The 12,268-nt window shown below is 45.8% G+C and overlaps 1 protein-coding gene across 2 annotated transcripts in view; it reads left to right on the top strand.

Moving 5' to 3' along the window:
- The window catches only part of CPNE7 (copine 7), a 107,175-nt gene that overhangs the window by 6,463 nt on the left and 88,444 nt on the right, over positions 1–12,268 (top strand). Inside the window, exon 1 of one of the 2 annotated variants that reach the window (XM_083165280.1) lies at positions 8,565–8,751. The exons of the other annotated variant lie outside the window; for it this stretch is intronic. The gene's annotated coding sequence lies outside the window, so the exon portion shown is untranslated. Of the gene's footprint in view, positions 1–8,564; positions 8,752–12,268 lie in introns of those variants that run through there. 2 annotated transcript variants of the gene reach the window in all.

Here is a 12,268-nt window from a genome sequence, read left to right as displayed (position 1 = left end):
CCTTTGGGAGCAGAGTTAGGGCATATAGAATCCGCTGGAAAGTGTATTCTGCGCCAAATAAATTTCTGAAGATTGGAGTCCAGATTTTGGCGCGCAGTGCCCCTTTGCCTTTTGTTACACCACTTGCAAGATCCCCAAAGGCCTTCGATGTTTTGGGTATGAACCCCAGTCTCCGGATCCACAAAATTAATCCAGTGGTTTACCCGTGCATGGTGGTACCCTGCCTGCTGAAGCTGTTCAGTGTTATATGCACGCCAGCAATCAGAATATATAGTCTTTCTATATATTTGTTGATGGCGGACATCAGGGTGCTGGCGTCCCGTCTGTCCACAGGCGTTACAAAACACTCACCGGTGTCTCTGAATATGCCTCCAAACAACCACTATTGAGGCAGCGCACGTCCGACATGACTTTTTCTCTGGACAAAGAGAAGACTGGGTCTGTGACATTAAATCCACGGTGCAGGCCTCCCGCATAAGGTTATTATACAGCACGGTGGTTTTGTTCGACAACTTTAGTTGTCGCTCACAGAAAGATATGCTTTTGAGCTCCTCTGCCCATGAAAATATAAAACTAAGTAGGGTAAGAAATGGGATAGGACACCCCGGAAACCAATGTGACGCACGGAGACTTATCTTCTTTTGGCAGGTTTTAATGTGGCAGCACCACATACACTCCTTCATATTTAAGGGCATTGGGTGGCCATTAAGACAGGTTTGTGTCAGTGGCAGCAAATGGTGCTGTTGAAAAAATGCCACCGACTCCTCCTCTGTCTGCGGCAGGTTAAACATCATCAGAGGTTCAGCAGCCATTCCTAATGAACAAGGAGCTTATACGCAGAAATAATACAGCCGCAGTCACTTCACCTTCACCTCTGACTGACTACGCTAACCACCTAACGCTGACTGACTACACCGGCCACGAGAACACTACGCTGAATCTGACAGGGACGCTGACTATATGCTGGCTGTGGGAACACTACGCTGAATCTGACAGGGACGCTGACTATATGCTGGCTGTGGGAACACTACGCTGAATCTGACAGGGACGCTGACTATATGCTGGCTGTGGGAACACTACGCTGAATCTGACAGGGACGCTGACTATATGCTGGCTGTGGGAACACTACGCTGAATCTGACAGGGACGCTGACTATATGCTGGCTGTGGGAACACTACGCTGAATCTGACAGGGACGCTGACTATATGCTGGCTGTGGGAACACTACGCTGAATCTGACAGGGACGCTGACTATATGCTGGCTGTGGGAACACTACGCTGAATCTGACAGGGACGCTGACTATATGCTGGCTGTGGGAACACTACGCTGAATCTGACAGGGACGCTGACTATATGCTGGCTGTGGGAACACTACGCTGAATCTGACAGGGACGCTGACTATATGCTGGCTGTGGGAACACTACGCTGAATCTGACAGGGACGCTGACTATATGCTGGCTGTGGGAACACTACGCTGAATCTGACAGGGACGCTGACTATATGCTGGCCGTGGGAACACTACGCTGAATCTGACAGGGACGCTGACTATATGCTGGCTGTGGGAACACTACGCTGAATCTGACAGGGACGCTGACTATATGCTGGCTGTGGGAACACTACGCTGAATCTGACAGGGACGCTGACTATATGCTGGCTGTGGGAACACTACGCTGAATCTGACAGGGACGCTGACTATATGCTGGCTGTGGGAACACTACGCTGAATCTGACAGGGGCGCTGACTACGCTGGCCATGGGAACACTACGCTACTTCTGACAGGGACGCTGACTATACGCTGGCCGCGGGAACACTACGCTGAATCTGGCAGGGATGCCCACTACGCTGGCTGCAGGAACACTACGCTACTTCTGACTGACTACGCTAACTACTCTGGCCGCACAAACACTACGCTAACTACGTAATGGGCGCCGTGCTATTACACAAGTACAGATGTGTCCCCAAGACATACTTGCCTACTTTTGAAAACTAGTTTCAGGGAGATTATAGTTGTTAGTATAATTTAGCACAGTGCCTCACTGAGTGGGCGTGTCATGCTACACCAAAAGGGTGTGTCTAGTTCCATATAAGGAGAGATTGTAAACGTGGCACCTAGAAGCGTTGCTGTGTACTGCTACATCTGAGAGGAATCATTTAAAATGACTTATATCCAAATGTAGATGAGCCCCAAAGCAGTTAGTAAGAGCTACTATACTTGGTAAAGAAAAGTCACTGATACGTGTCAGGGATTGTTCATCTATTGTGTTTTACACCTGGTTCCATATAGAGGGCCACAAGACATGCATGTAGCCATAGGTATCATTGTGTTTTACCACCAATGCATGGAAATGGTGCTAATGAGTGAATGTAAATGTATCTCTCATTCCTATTTTTCCCAAAAATGTAACAGCTACATAATGTGGGCTAGGTGACATGAGGGAGATTGCTAGACTAATGAGGGAGAGAGGGAGATTGCTGCTATGTCAGGGAGTCTCCTACAGAATGCAGGAGGGGAGGTAACTATGATGTAACAGTGTAATGTGGGCTAGGTGACGTGAGGGAGATTGCTAGACTAATGAGGGAGAGAGGGAGATTTCTTCTATTTCAGGGAGTCTCCTGCAGAATGTAGGAGGGTAGGCAACCATGCCCCAAGTAGGTGTGGCCATTCTCCTTTCATTGGGTATCATTCTGTTTCTGAAACGGCCCCCGCTATTCCCGATGGGTGTGCCCACAACCATCATGCTTCGCCTTGCCCCCTAGGAGCCCAGCACCTCCCTTGGTAGAGGTGATAGGCCACCCATGTCCCCTAGGTTTAATGAAGATGTGTTCAGGATCCTGGCAGTCGGGATCCCAATGATCAGAATGAAGATGGCTTCCAAAGGTTTGAGAGGGTAGGGTTCGGGTACAAGGTTAGGGTTAGCTTGGGGGTAGGGTTATGCTGCTGAAGGGGGTAATTATGGTTAGGCTATGGAAGGGGTGGATTAGGATTAGGGGCAGGGTGAAAAGACCGCGATCCGTCAGGATTCTGTCTGATGCTGTCTGCATTTTGACCATCTTTATCTCAACTGCTGGGATTTCATACCAAATCCATTTAACGATATGTTATGTTTGATGCATGGGAATTTTTTTTATTGAATAGGAGTAATTGGAATTTCCATATATGTTGCAAAACATGCACGCTCTTCAGGCGCCTGCCACCAGGAGGCAGCGATACTCTATTTCAGAATATGCAGATTCTTTTTTCCCTATGTCTAAGTTCAGCCTGTCGTAGTTTATGTGCTGTGACAGAGCATTTAATTAGGCTCTGTGACAAGATCCTTAAATGCCGCACATCATGGACTAGAGACAGATGTTTGTGTTTTAATTAACCCACTTCATGCATCTGTGGGGACTTTTCCCTTCTATGACTCAGATACAATTCATTAAATGAAGGGACCAGCTTCTCGCTAAGATGAACCTGCTAATTGGTGATTTCTGTGCAGCCTGCAATTTAAAAATACTGTATTTCTATGATATATCATAATCCCATATCTACATATCCCTTATAGATTTAATGAATTGTTGTCCTAAGGGCCTGATTCAGACCTGATTGCACGGCTGCTTATGTGCAGCAGCCAGCTATCAGGTAGATGCCGCCCCCGCTAGAGTGAAATCCTGCCTTCCAAATTAATGTTCTCGCTGTGCGATGTGTACGGCTGCAAATCTATTTGCAGCCGAGCGAATATGTCCAAATCTATTTGTAAGATGCTCAACATCTAATGATTTCCCCACTGGTCACCACTGATCGCAGGCTCTGAGTAGCCAGGGACTAACTTGGCAGCTGCGATTAAATCAGCATAATCGAGGCCAGAGCTAAAATGCTTGGGCATGACAGCGTTTTCCCGGACACTCCCAGCAATTTTTCAGCCACGCCTGCGTTTTTCTTAGCACTTACCCTAAACGGCTGGTTACCACCCCCAGATGCCGTATTCCTGTCAATCACCTTGCAAACGGTTAGCAAAGGTAAAAAGTAGCAGGATTTAATCACTGGATGGCGACATGAATGTGAAGAGTATCTATAATGCAGCAATCAGGCCTGAATCGGGCCCAAGGTCCTGTTGTGGCAATAATGTGCTCCTACAAGTGAGCTACAATTTAATAGAATATTGGGGACTTGCAATTTATGGATTTCTTACAGATCCTCAATCACAGCAGCAGAGTTCTAACAAGGTAGTTATGGTACAGTATATGCCTGGCGGGTCACCGCTGTAATTGGGCCCCATCTTTTCTCATTTAAACTTAGGGACGGATTTTGCCATAAGCAAACGGTCTTTGAAAATGGGAATTTTTCATGGGGATATGTTTTTTGGAAATACCAACGCCGGAATCCCAACTTGCAACCAGAAGATGGGCACCAGAATACCAACATCACTGCTCAATGCTGACGCCGAAATCCAGATCGTAAGTATGCCAGGGCAGGTTAGGTTTAAGCTGGGGGAAGGGAGGTGTGTGTGTGTGTGTAAGGTTTAGGCTGGTGCGTTTGGGTGCGCAGGGTTAGGCTGCATACAGGGAGGGTTATAAGGGTGGTCCTCAAGGTACCCTAAGAAGTTTGTTTACTAAGAAGGGAGTTCTAGTGAAGATGGGATGTAGCTATGGGCAACCAATCAGAATGTTCTTATTTATTTTGTACCTTCTCGAAGTTTAATGAAGATGTGTTCAGGATCCCTGAATATTTTGAAATGACTGTCCGCAGGTTGATTGGCTGAGAGTCTCAGCCAATCAACGTCCGGCCAGTCATTTCAAAACATTCAGCAGCCGCTTTACGCTGCCGGGCAAAATGCCGCTACAACAAGCTCCAGCTGCCGCCGCTGCTCGGGCTGACTCCGCTGCCTGTCACTACGAGCTGCCCACCCCCCGCCACCACCACCACCAGTTGGCCGGACCCCTCTACCCGTCCCATGCCAGCGCAGCAGCTGACCAGGAGTATTACATGTGATTTATTGCATGTAAAGATGTCACATCAAGTGCCAAATTGCATGTGAGCCTCTCTGGGAACTGCTGAGGGTCTCTGGGCGAACTGGTCCGACTTGTCCTTAGAACAAATCGGCCCACGGAAAGGTTGGCAAGTGACCGTGCATCATTTCCAATTCCAAGCACTTGATGCAGGAACGTGGCGCTCACAAGCCTGGGGATGACTTTGTGCCCATATCAAGAAGACTCCCCCTACACGGGTGTGGTATAGGGGTCCGACAGTCGGGATCCCGACTGGCCGGACCCAGACAGCATGGTGAGCGCAACTAAGCCCCTTGCAGGCTCGCTGCGGGCACGGTGGCTCGCTACACTCGCCACCTATTATATTCTCCCTCTATGGGGGTCGTGGACCCCCACGAGGGAAAATAGCGGGTGGCCGTCGGGAACCCGGCTGTCGGTGTTTTGACAGTCGGGATCCTGATGTCAGGTGAATACCTGTCGGGATCCCATCCGGCACCCCCCTACACTGTACAATACCACCACAATTGCCACTGTGAAGTGTGGGCACTACCACAATGGCAGGATTTAGTGCAAATCACATCAACAAGACGCCCATACCAACCACTCAACTCAAGCAGTGAGCTGCGACTGGAAGCTGCGGGCCCACATACTGTATAGAATATATCCCTTATGTGGTATTATGGATGGGAATAACCACAGTGATTTATCCCTCTAAGCTGTGGCGAGCCGCGCTTTGTCCTGTTACACCTAATTTAAGAATGAGGTGGAGATATGTATTTATAAAGTGAGATTAATAAGAATAATGTCTCGCTCGTACCCTCATGGTACTCTACGCTAATACAATCACCAGGTTCAGAAAATAAGTGAATTATCTACAGACACAGAAAGTGATTTACTGGCAGGAAATAACCAGAAAATGACTTAGTATCAGTAGCTTCTATGTGCTAGGAATTATGGGGAGGGGCTGTCTCTGATCCGGTCATATATTCTGCCTATTTACATTCCCGTATATCTGCCATGATTACCCTATAAAAAAAAAAAAACCCTGGGGAGGGTCCTCTCATACATCCGCAGATGCCATACGTTTCTTCATAACTATTTATCGTCAGTGACTGGTTAATTTGCTTTTATGATGTTTTGGAAAGAGCACAAGACACTAAAATCAATGCAAATCCACTGAGAGGTAATAAAGGATTAGATTAAATAACCATATGAGTTAGGAAGTATAGATCCTATGCCGAGCGCGATGCAGGGAAACTGGGATCGTATCTGCAAAGCTGCGTTTAATAGGACACTTTGTCTGAGACAATAGAATGGATATTAACAATTGTATTGACAGGGGGTGAGAGTGTGTCAGTGTTGTATACTGCTGCTATAAATCACGGCTATAATAACCCTATGTTTGCCAAAGCAGGCTCTATCCCCTTCCTCCAACCGGATGATCTGTCAGGATACTACACCAGAGATCCCTCAAATGTGCCAACCAATCAGCTCCTGACTGCCACGTTACAGGCTGTGTTTAAAAAATGTCAAGTAGCTGATTGGTTGTAGTTTATCTCTCCCGACTTTATCGCTCTGTAAGGCTTAGTACATGCCTCACTGTTTTTCTATGACAGACTTGACAACTAAAACCGGGGTACTTGTTTCCTAGCACGGCGCCCAATATTTTCATCTTATGGCATCTAAGGCGATCGCATCGCATGCCATATAGCCGCATATCGATGCGATGGTATACAATTTTTTATTGTACAACCACCCTGATGGGTCCTTACAATGTTAAATGGACCCCCATAGTCAATGCCACCCCCACGATCAATGCCAACCTGAAGCGTGGTGAGTGGCGGCGGTACACGTCCTCCGACCTTTTCATACTCCCACTATCCACATCGGCATGGAGTTGTTTTTAGATAGTGTGGCGAGCGCATCGTGCCACCGAGCCCGAAGCGTGGCGAACAGACACGGATTACTTGTATTGCGCGTCCCCTCGCGAGACTCGCCACGCTTCAGGCTCATATTCCTCATCTGCCACGCTTCGGGCTCGGTGGCTAGTTGCACTCGTGGATAGTGGGGGTATGAAAAGGTCGGAGGACGCGTACCGCCGCCCCTCGGTTGGCGTTGATTGTGGGGGTGGCGTTGACTATGGGGGGTCATTTAACATTGTAAGGACACATCAGGGTACTTGTACAATAAAAAATCGTATACGATCGCATCGTATGCCATTGTATGGCATATGATGCGATGCAATATTTTATTGTACAATATTGCGTTGCATCGCATACCATCGTATACCTTATTTAGTCTTATGGTATACGATGCGATGGGTGCCATGCTAGGAAACAAATACCAAAACCGGCTCTGGGTCACTTTTAACATAAACTGTGATTGGACGGAGCCAATGACTTTGTCCACTTATTTGAATTTTGATCTGTGCTGCAACCCCTCCTCTGGAGACACCACTGGTTATTTATCTATCACAGGGCCAGATTCTCTAAGCTTCGAGAGTGATAATCAACCAGCCAATCAGCTCCTACCTGCCATGCCACAGACTGTGCTTGAAAACTGTCAGGTAGGAGCTGATTGGCTGGTTGATTATCACGCTCCATTTTATCACTTTTGAAGCTTAGTGCATCTGGCCCAAAGTCTTTGAAACGACAGAAGCAGTTGGGCCGCTTTGGACATCCTCTCCACTTTATCACTCTCTGGGAGGCTTGATACATCTTCCTTAGGGCCAGATGTATCAAGCTTCAAAAAGTGCTAAAATGGAGACTGATAAACAGAGAGCCAATCAGCCAATCAGCTCCTACTGTACCTGTAATTTTTTTCAAACCCAGCCTGTAACATGGCAGGTAGGAGCTGATTGGCTGGCTGTTTATCGCTCTCCATTTTATCACTTGATACATCAGGCCCTTAGTCATTTAGATCATTTTGGTGCAAGTTAGAATAATGAAAGCAAATGTCTGGTTGCTATCGGTTACACCACATGTACTGTCTGCTCCAAACTTATAAATAAACCTCATTAAAGGCTGCCTGTCATGTTAAGCCTAATTATAGTGTCAACCTGCCAACATTACATTTCTCTGAATGGCACCTTGCTGCCTCTGAGGTGATGACATCACGCTGATGTCAGCGGAACTCTCCATACACCTCGTGTGGCTCGGGGAAAATACATATGCCAGCAACCAGAAAGATGGGTGACATGTGACAAGGAGAAAACAGAGGATGTTATATACACAGAACATGTCTTTTATATGTTGTCTGCGTGGTCCTATTCAAAAGTAACTAAAAAGAACACAGTGATCCAATTATCTCTCTATCTTCCAATAATCCTGATTCCTTACATGAAGTATTATGCTGTATTGCCACATCACAGCTACAGTAACTTCCTAAGGGTTACTGTGTGTATATATGTGTTCTATAATTGCACAGCACTGTGGGATTTGTTTGGGTGGTTTCTATAAATGACAGATCCCAGGGATTATCTGTGCTCGCAGCGCTGCAGGAAGATGTATGGGTGCAATACAGAAGTCTTTCAGAATTAGAGCTGATTGTGATGAGGCATTCTGGGGCTGATAGGTTGGGAGGCAGCCCACCGCCTGCAGCCTGGCAGTGAAGGAGTTAGTGTAGATTAAGGCTCCCTCTCTGGGTGTACAGGATGAATTGCAGGCTCTGTGAGATTCCCTGGGATGCAGAGCCAGATAGCGAGCAGGCTACTCCGCACAGATCAGCTCTATCTGGCCACCACAACCACTCAGAAAAGCAGGCAGAGTACCACTGGGAGCAGCAGGTGAGACCTAGGACCAATACAAACTGGGGGATATCTGACCTTATGCCTATGGTTCTGTGGGGGCTGCGGGCAGCTGGAAGATGCTGTTGCATTTGAGGTGTTGAAGACCACTCAAGTCTCTTTTTGGCTGAAGACAAAACAGGAGACAGGTTTTTAGGACTGTGGGGCAGACCCACCAAAGGTAGAGGAGTCTCTAAGATGCTGCAGCGCAGCTTTGCATGATTCTGGATACAACCTGCCAAAGGACCATGCAATGTGGGAGAAGGATGCTTTGGGTGGGGACTTTGCAGGGTGTTGTGTGGGGTTACAAAGTATGAGGTAAAGAGGGTGCACGGACGTCAGGGGTGGGGTATAGTCTACTGAAGACAATGCAAGAGATGGGGCGAGCGAGGGAAATGCTGGAGATGTAATATTGCAAGAGGCAGGGCGAGAACTGAAGTTGACAGTGGGGTGTAAAAGTGTATCCATGGGGTTAGGGGTGCGGGGGAGTATATGGCTGAGGGTGGTATGGTATATGCTGATTGGTAACGAGGTTAAGAGTGGACTTATTCCCTCAATAGGAAATGCTGGCAGTAAGTGAGGAAATGGTATAATTACTGGAAGTACCATTTCATGTGTGGTTACAGGAGAGCGAGCTTCAGTTCATCAGGGGTAGGGGTAGGAAGGGAGAGTATGAATGGGAATAGGATGTGACTGGAGCAGCTGGATAAAATACAAGGCTCTGTAATTAATGGACATTAAATATCAGTTGTGCTGATGGAAGATACAAAGTTAAACTGAGGGTTACAAAATCCTCAGCGTAGGCACAGTACAAACTAAGAGATGGGGCTGAGAGGTACAGCATGGTGCTTATAAACAGATGCCATGTACGGTACTGTGGGATGTGGCATTGGGTGAGAATGTAATGAATGGAGGTGTGAGGTACAATGTAGTATGTGTGGTACAGGATAATAATGTAGGTATAATGTAATGAGGGAGGTGTGAGGTTAGTAATGAGGTACAATGTAGTATGTGCAGTACAGGATGAGAATGTAGGCATAGTAGTATAAGGAGTGGAGGTGTGAGGTAAGTAATGAGGTACCATGTAGTATGTGTGGTACAGGATGAGAATGTAGGCATAGTATAAGGAGTGGAGGTGTGAGGTAAGTAATGAGGTACCATGTAGTATGTGTGGTACAGGATGAGAATGCAGGTATACTATAATGAGGGGAGGTAAGTAATGAGGTACCATGTAGTATGTGTGGTACAGGATGAGAATGTAGGCATAGTATAAGGAGTGGAGGTGTGAGGTAAGTAATGAGGTACCATGTAGTATGTGTGGTACAGGATGATAATGTAGGTATAATATAATGAGGGGAGGTGTGAGGTAAGTAATGAGGTACAATGTAGTATGTGCGGTACAGGATAATAATGTAGGTATAATATAATGAGCGGAGGTGTGAGGTTAGTAATGAGGTACCATGTAGTATGTGTGGTACAGGATGAGAATGTAGGCATAGTATAAGGAGTGGAGGTGTGAGGTAAGTAATGAGGTACCATGTAGTATGTGTGGTACAGGATGATAATGTAGGTATAATATAATGAGGGGAGGTGTGAGGTAAGTAATGAGGTACAATGTAGTATGTGCGGTACAGGATGAGAATGTAGGTATAATATAATGAGGGGAGGTGTGAGGTACAATGTAGTATGTGTGGTACAGGATGAGAATGAAGGTATACTATAATGAGGGGAGGTAAGTAATGAGGTACCATGTAGTATGTGTGGTACAGGATGAGAATGTAGGTATAATATAATGAGGGGAGGTGTGAGGTAAGTAATGAGGTACCATGTAGTATGTGTGGTACAGGATGAGAATGTAGGTATAATATAATGAGGGGAGGTGTGAGGTAAGTAATGAGGTACCATGTAGTATGTGTGGTACAGGATGAGAATGTAGGTATAATATAATGAGCTGAGGTGTGAGGTAAGTAATGAGGTACCATGTAGTATGTGTGGTACAGGATGAGAATGTAGGTATAATATAATGAGCTGAGGTGTGAGGTTAGTAATGAGGTACCATGTAGTATGTGTGGTACAGGATGAGAATGTAGGTATGATATAATGAGGGGAGGTGTGAGGTAAGTAATGAGGTACCATGTACTATGTGTGGTACAGGATGAGAATGTAGGTATAATATAATGAGCTGAGGTGTGAGGTAAGTAATGAGGTACCATGTAATATGTGTGGTACAGGATGAGAATGTAGGTATGATATAATGAGGGGAGGTGTGAGGTAAGTAATGAGGTACCATGTAGTATGTGTGGTACAGGATGAGAATGTAGGTATAATATAATGAGCGGAGGTGTGAGGTAAGTAATAAGGTACCATGTAGTATGTGTGGTACAGGATGAGAATGTAGGTATGATATAATGAGGGGAGGTGTGAGGTAAGTAATGAGGTACCATGTAGTATGTGTGGTACAGGATGATAATGTAGGTATAATATAATGAGCGGAGGTGTGAGGTACAATGTAGTACGTGTGGTAAAGGATGAGAATGTAGGTATAATATAATGAGTGGAGGTGTGAGGTAAGTAATGAGGTACCATGTAGTATGTGTGGTACAGGATGAGAATGTAGGTATAACGTAATGAGGGGAGGTGTGAGGTAAATAATGAGGTACCATGTAGTATGTGTGGTACAGGATGAGAATGTTGGTATACTATAATGAGTGGAGGTGTGTAATAAGGTACAATGTAGTGTGTGTGGTACAGGATGAGAATGTAGGAATAATATAATGAGCTGAGGTGTGAGGTAAGTAATGAGGTACCATGTAGTATGTGTGGTACGGGATGAGAATGTAGGTATAATACAATGAGGGGAGGTGTGAGGTTAGTAATGAGGTACCATGTAGTATGTGTGGTACAGGATGAGAATGTAGGTGTAATGTAATGAGGGGAGGTGTGAGGTTAGTAATGAGGTACAATGTAGTATGTGTGGTACAGGATGAGAATGTAGGTATAATATAATGAGCTGAGGTGTGAGGTAAGTAATGAGGTACCATGTAGTATGTGTGGTACAGGATGAGAATGTAGGTATAATATAATGAGCTGAGGTGTGAGGTAAGTAATGAGGTACCATGTAGTATGTGTGGTACAGGATGAGAATGTAGGTATGATATAATGAGGGGAGGTGTGAGGTAAGTAATGAGGTACCATGTAGTATGTGTGGTACAGGATGAGAATGTAGGTATAATATAATGAGCTGAGGTGTGAGGTAAGTAATGAGGTACCATGTAGTATGTGTGGTACAGGATGAGAATGTAGGTATGATATAATGAGGGGAGGTGTGAGGTAAGTAATGAGGTACCATGTAGTATGTGTGGTACAGGATGAGAATGTAGGTATAATATAATGAGCGGAGGTGTGAGGTAAGTAATAAGGTACCATGTAGTATGTGTGGTACAGGATGAGAATGTAGGTATGATATAATGAGGGGAGGTGTGAGGTAAGTAATGAGGTACCATGTAGTATGTGTGGT

The sequence above is a fragment of the Crinia signifera genome, chromosome 11 (assembly GCF_055691185.1).
Source record: "Crinia signifera chromosome 11, ASM5569118v1, whole genome shotgun sequence".
Taxonomy (NCBI): domain Eukaryota; kingdom Metazoa; phylum Chordata; class Amphibia; order Anura; family Myobatrachidae; genus Crinia; species Crinia signifera.
The sequence above is the reverse complement of the archived record's forward strand: the minus strand, read 5'-3'. Positions and strand labels throughout refer to the sequence as shown.